The sequence below is a fragment of the Notamacropus eugenii genome, chromosome 1 (assembly GCF_028372415.1).
Source record: "Notamacropus eugenii isolate mMacEug1 chromosome 1, mMacEug1.pri_v2, whole genome shotgun sequence".
Taxonomy (NCBI): Eukaryota; Metazoa; Chordata; class Mammalia; order Diprotodontia; family Macropodidae; genus Notamacropus; species Notamacropus eugenii.
The window spans coordinates 466,571,400-466,578,014 of record NC_092872.1 but is presented as its reverse complement, the minus strand read 5'-3'; the positions used below and the strand labels follow the sequence as shown (position 1 = coordinate 466,578,014).

The 6,615-nt window shown below is 36.0% G+C and overlaps 1 long non-coding RNA gene across 3 annotated transcripts in view; it reads right to left on the bottom strand.

Moving 5' to 3' along the window:
* Positions 1-6,347: 6,347 nt before the first annotated feature.
* Positions 6,348-6,615, bottom strand: part of LOC140519317 (uncharacterized) — a 75,352-nt gene continuing 75,084 nt past the window's right edge. For all 3 annotated transcript variants that reach the window (XR_011972176.1, XR_011972174.1, XR_011972175.1), the window contains one exon: positions 6,348-6,502. This is a non-coding gene — a long non-coding RNA (uncharacterized lncRNA). The remainder of the gene's footprint in view (positions 6,503-6,615) is intronic.

The following is a 6,615-nucleotide window of genomic DNA, read 5'->3' as shown; positions in this document are numbered from 1 at the left end:
TGCTTTCCATTAAACACTTAGATGTAAAGAGAAGGAATGAATAAGAAAGTATAAAAAAAAAATTCAACTGAGAGTCAGTAGAAGCCTCTAGGAGGTAAATCCTCCTAGAATTTTCAAAATCTATTAATATGATCCTGGGGTGGAGCCAAGATGGTGGAATAGAGAAAACAGCCAAGCTCTCTCAACATTCCCTTTCAAGCAATTTAAAAGAATGCTTCAAACTGAATTCTAAAGAGGCAAAGCCAAAAGGTGGAGAGGAGAAACAGTTTTCCAGCCCAAGACAACTTAGGAGGTCAAAAGGAAGAGTCTGTGACAAGAACCTATGCGGCAGTAATACTAGCTGTGGATCTTGGAGGTGATGATGGCAGCAGCAGCAACTTTAGGAGGTCTCAAACCAGAAACAGCAAGCGGATCAAGCAAATTGTCACAAAAAGATTACAGGGGACCCCTGTGTTAGCGCTAAGTGCAGGACAGGATTCTGTTTATCGACTCCATTGCCTATACCTACTTTCAGGCCGTAGTTTCTGAACAGAGATGAACACTTGCTGTCCTAAGGGAGCAGAGACCTTGAGGAACAGTATAATTTGCAGTCACATGAAATCAGGGGTCCTGAAGAGAACTATCATTTCTGCTTGCAACAAATCATTCCTCTCCCTGGATCATACCATCTTGTAAGCACCAAAAACTTCTAGCTTTCAAAACAGCAGTGTGAAAAAGCCTCGAGTTTGGAACAATGCCCTTCCACTCCCAGAACCCAACTTTGACATAAAGTGTAAGATCAAGAAATAGTCTGGGCAAATGAGCAAACAAGAACCAAACCATAAAAAGTTACTATGGTGACAGGAACATTCAAGACACAAACTCAGTAGAAGACAACAATGTCAAAACAGCTACAAGCAAAGCTTCAAAAAAATGTAAATTTCATACAAGCCTAACAAGAATTTCTGGAAGAGCTAAACAGCATTTGAAAAATCAAATAAGAGTTGTAGAGGAAATACTGAGAAAAGACATGAGAGCGATACAAGAAAATCTGAAAAGACAACTAAAAGGATTGTAAAAGAGGCAGAAAAAATTACTGAAAAAATAATACCTTTAACACACAGAATTAGCCAAATGGAAAAGGAGGTACAAAACTTTACTGATGAAAATAAATCCTTAAAAATTAGAATTCAACAAGTGGAAGCTAATGACTCCATAAGACATCAAGAAATAATAAAATAAAGTCAGAAGAAAGAAAAAATAAAAGAAAGTATAAAATATTTCATTAAAAAAAACTGACCTAGACAATTTTAGAATTATTGGACTGCCTGAAAGCCAGGATCAAAGAAAGAGTCTAGACGACACCTTTTAAGAAGTTTTAAAGGAAAACTGCCCTGATATCCTAGAACCAGAGGGCAAAACAGAAATTGAAAAATCCAACAATCACTTCCTAAAGAATTCCTAAAATGTAAACTCCCAGGAATGTTATAGCCAAATTCCAGATCTCCCAGATCAAAAAGAAAATACTTTAAGAATCCAGAAAGAATCTATTCAAATGCTATGGAGTCACAATCAGGATCATAAAAAACTGAATAACTATCATATTAAAGGAATGGAGAGCTTAGACTGTTATATTCCAGAAAGCAAAAGTGCTAGGATTATAACCAAAAATGACCTACCCAGCAAAACTGAGTGGGAAAAGAAGGAAGGTAGAAGAATAAGGAAAATTATCTCACAAAGAAAAGGAACACAATAGATGTTAAAAGAAAGCTTTTGGCAAAATACAATATCTATTTCTATTAAAAACACAAGAAAGCATAGGAATAAATGTAGCCTTTCTTCAAATGATAAATAATATCTCTCTAAAACCAAAAGCAAGCAATTTCTATAATGGAAATAAGTGAAAAGCTTTCCCAATGAAATCAGGAGCAAAGCAAGGATGGCCATTTCACCGTTATTATTTAATATTATTTTAGCAATGCTAGCAATAATGATTTCTCATGCAATATTGACATCATATTGCTCTCCTCAGTGGGTGGGGAGGTGGGAGAGAGGGAGAGAACTGGGAACTCAAATTTTAAAAAGGAAAATAATGTTAAGAGAACCAATAAATTTTTGGGAAAAGAAATACTAGCAATAATAAAAGAAAAAAATTGAAAGAATAAAAATAGTCAATGAGGAAACAACGCTTTGCATATTATGTGACTGTACACTTAGAGAACACTAGAGAATCAACTAAAAAACTAGTTGAAACAACTAACAACTTTCTCAGAGTTGCAGCATATAAAATAAACTGACAAAACCCAGCATAAGAGACAGATAAATTTCACGTAAGTAACAGCATAAAATCCTTGAGAGTCTACCTGTCAGTTCAAACCCAGGAACTATATGAGCATCATCACAAAACACTTTTCACACAAATAAAGACAGATTTATACAATCAAGCCAATATAATAAAAATGACAATTCTACCAAAATTAATTTACTGCTTCAGTACCATACCAATCAAATTACCAAAGAATTCTTTTAGCGAGCTTGAAAAATATAATAACAAGATTCATCTGGAAAATCAAAAGACCCAGAATATCAAAGCGATCAAAGAAAAAAATGTAAAGCAATATGATCTAGCAATATCATATTTCAAACTATATTACAAAATAGTAATAATCAAAACACTCTGATATTGGATAGGAAATTGAGTAGTGGATCAAATGGAATATATTAGGTACATGATACACAGTAGTGAATGGCTATAGTAATACAGTGTTTGATAAACCTAACAATCCAACTTTTTGGGGCAAGTTCTCAGAAAACAAAAATTGCTTGGAAAACTGGAGAGTAGTCTGGCAGAAACAAGGCATACCAGTATACCAAGATAAGGTGAAAATGGGTACGTGATTTAGATGTAAAGAGTAATATAATAAATAAATTAAGGGATTGTAGGAGATTTTACCTGTCAGATCTATGGATAAGGGAAGAGTTCATGACCAGACCAGAGACAGAGAGAATTACCGGAAGCAAAATGGATAATTTTGATTACATGAAATTTTAAAAGTTTTTTGCACAAACAAAATAAATGTAGCCAAAATTAGAAGGAAAGCAGGAAATGGAGGTGGGTGAAGTGGGAGTGTATAGAGAGATTATAGCAAGTTCCTCTGATAAAAGGCTCGTTTCTCAAATATATAGGAAACTGAGCTGAATTTATAAAAATAGGAGTCATTCCCCAATTGGTAAATGGTCCAAGAATATGATAGGCAATTTTAAGAAGAAAAAATGAAAACTATCAATAGTCACAGGAAAAAAACTGCTCTAAGTCATTATTGATTAGACTAATTAAAGCATCTCTGAGGTACCACCTCATACCTGTTAGATTAACTAACATAGGAGAAAGGAAAAATGATAGTTACTGGAGGGGATGTGGAAAAGTAGGAACACTAACACACTATTAGTGGAGTTGTGAACTGGTCCAACCCCTCTGGAGAACAATTTGGAACTACGGCCAATGGATTATAAAAATGTGCATTACCTTTGACCTAGCAAGCTACTACTTGGTCTATATCCCAAAGAAATCAAAGGAAAAAAATCTATGTGTACAAAAACATTTTTAGAAGCTCTTTTTTGTGATGGTAAAAAATTGGAAATTGAAGAGATGTCCAGCCAATAGAGAATGGCTGACCAAGTTGTGGTATATGATTGTGATGGAATACTTAAGAAATAATGAGCAGAATGCTTTCAGAAAAACCTGGGAAGACTTACATGAACTGATGCAAAGTGAAGTGAGCAGAACCAGGAGAGCACTGCACACAGTTATAGCAATATTATATCAATGGTCAACTGTGAAAGATTTAGATACTCTGGTTAAGACAATGATCCAATATAGTTTCAAAAGACTCATAACAAAAAAATGCTATCCCACTCCAGAGAGAGAGAAATGATGAATTCTTGAGTGCAGACTGAAACATACTTTTTCCAATTTCTTTGTTTCTTGCTCTTTACTGTTTGGAGTAATTAATATAGAAATAGGATTTGTTTGACTTCACACATACAATGGATATCATGCTGCTTGCTCTCTCATTGAGTGGGGGAGGGATTAGATGGAGAGAGGATTTAGAATTCAAATTTTTTAAAAAGATGAATATTAAATGAATGAAGAATTCTTTTTTTTTTGTTCAAAAGCCATACTATCTCTCCATGTTCAACTTTCTCACCAAACCTCTTAAGAGGTAGTCAGATATGTAGGGACAGCTAGGTGGTGCAGTGGATAGAGCACCAGTACAGGAGTCAGGAGGACCTGAGTTCAAATCTCACCTGAGACACTGGATACTCACTAGTTGTGTGACCTTAGGTAAGTCACTTAACTGGGTCATCTCCAGTCATATCCTAATGAATATCTGGTCACTGGATTCAGATGGCTCTGGAGGAGAAGTAAGGCTGGTGACCTGCACAGCCCTCCCTCACTCAAAACAGAGTCAAGTGCAAGTCATGTCATGATTTCTCTGATGGCATGGTCTTCTTCAGCAACGAAGGACGAACACACAGCCAGATATGTGAACCAGGATGTTGTAGCTGTTGTTGTTGTTGTTGTAAGTATTTGTTCAGGGTCTCATGGCTATTTTGATTCCTGTCTCTGCTTGTTTGATTTGGGCTTTGCACAATTAATTAGAAGTCCAATTAATAAAAAGGAAAACACATGTCCATCTGGTCTTCCCAGATGTTCTTGGAAACAAGCTGTCAAATTAGCACGGCGTGATAACAGTGTTAACATGATTTAGGGAAGTTACTGCTCCCCACATTCCCAGATCTTACTCAGTACAGAACAAGGTCCAGCTCAGGAACTGCTGTCCTTGAGACACATGACCTGACCCCACTAGTTGAAAGTGGATTTTCTCTCTTCTCTAATCTCCCAATACATGTCCTTTGCTCTTGCATAATTCTTTCTTATCTCCAACTAGTGTGTGAGTGTGTGTGTATTTGTGTGTGTGTATGTGATGTCTCTTCCTTATTTCTCCACCCCTATTTAGATTATAAGCTCTCTGGGGACAGGCATGGCATAGTCTCATCATTTTGATATTCCCAGGGTCATGAAGAGTGTCTGGCAAATAATAAACAGGTTAAATGTATCTTATTGAATTAAATCCTGGCCTCACACACTTTTCTGATTCTTGGAATGTTTGATGGTGCGATCTTTTCCAGATCTCATCTAGCACACACATGGGGATTGGGATCAGACCTGTGATTTCATTGGTAGAGGGAGCCAATGGCTAAGGTATTGCTTTCTATTAATGCATGTTTTGTATCTTTTTTGCAACTTGCATATAATTAGGTGTTTAATAAATGTTTGATCATAGGCTCATAGATTTAGAGCTAGAAGGCACCTTGGAGGTCAACTAGTCCAACTTTCTCATTTTACAGTTGAGAAAACTGAGACCTTACAAGGTTAACTGGCTTGATCAGTATCATACAGGATAATAAGTGGCAGAGCTGAGATTTGAACCCAGGACTCTCAGTTAAATTTTTTAATTATACTGTCTTCTTTATTTCCTCCATGCACATTTAACTGTTAATGGAAAATAATTAGCACAGAGATACAGGTCTACTTTAATCATACTTTTTCCTGACTCTGTCCCACATTTGACATATTAATGACCTCTGCTGGCTTGGCTTTTATGAGCAGTGCACACAGAAAGGATATTTTATTTTCACATTTTCAGTTTCCTATGTACCCTCTGTTTTAATGTGATAGTAACATACCCTCACCATTTCCCTACCCCCCATCTTTGGGCCCTGAGTGTGAAGTACTCTGGATCTCATTTCCAAGCAGTTTCAACATTTCTCACTGCTAGACTTCTGATTTTATGAAGCAAAGGTATGGAACCCTTGCATGAATTTACACTCAAATTACCACCCTCAATGACTCCATGGGGGAGTTTCTTTAGAGGTCACCAAAAGGCAGAGTGGAATGTTTTTCCTGTATTTTGTCACAGATGTTGGGCACAAGGACTATAATTGCAAGTAATATATTTCATTGTTAGATTTTTTCTTCTCCTGAAATAATATTGGCACAGCATTTCTGTCCACCTTACTCTTAAAGGTCTATATCCTTTACTGACACAGGGCTTACTATCATGATGAATGAACTGTTTCTCCATAGGTAGAGAGAAGCAGAGAACTGAGTGTATCTGAGCAGTAGAGACCAGTGACATATAAACTTTTGTGGTCACTCACCCCTCTCAATAAAAACCTTTTGAGCATGTACACCAATATATGAATATTTATATATGAACTTATAGACTTGTGTTACTGTAATAATATGTACATCGATGGTTCCGGCCACAGATTGACTTAGAAAACCACAAATTAACAATATGTTGTAGTACATTTTTTATTTATTTTGTTAAGCGCTTTTCAATTACATTGTAATATGATTCCCAGAAGCACTGGGGAGCTTGGGGAGCTTGTTGCTGTGGGCCACAGGTTTGACTCTTCTGATATGTATCATAAAACACACACAAAAACAGAAATCCTAAAAGGGTGAGATAAAGAGGAAATCAATAATATTTTTAAAATAAAAGTCTATTTTATTTTATAGTATAAGAAACCTTTTTTGCCTTGACTAAAATTATTATTGTGGCAATT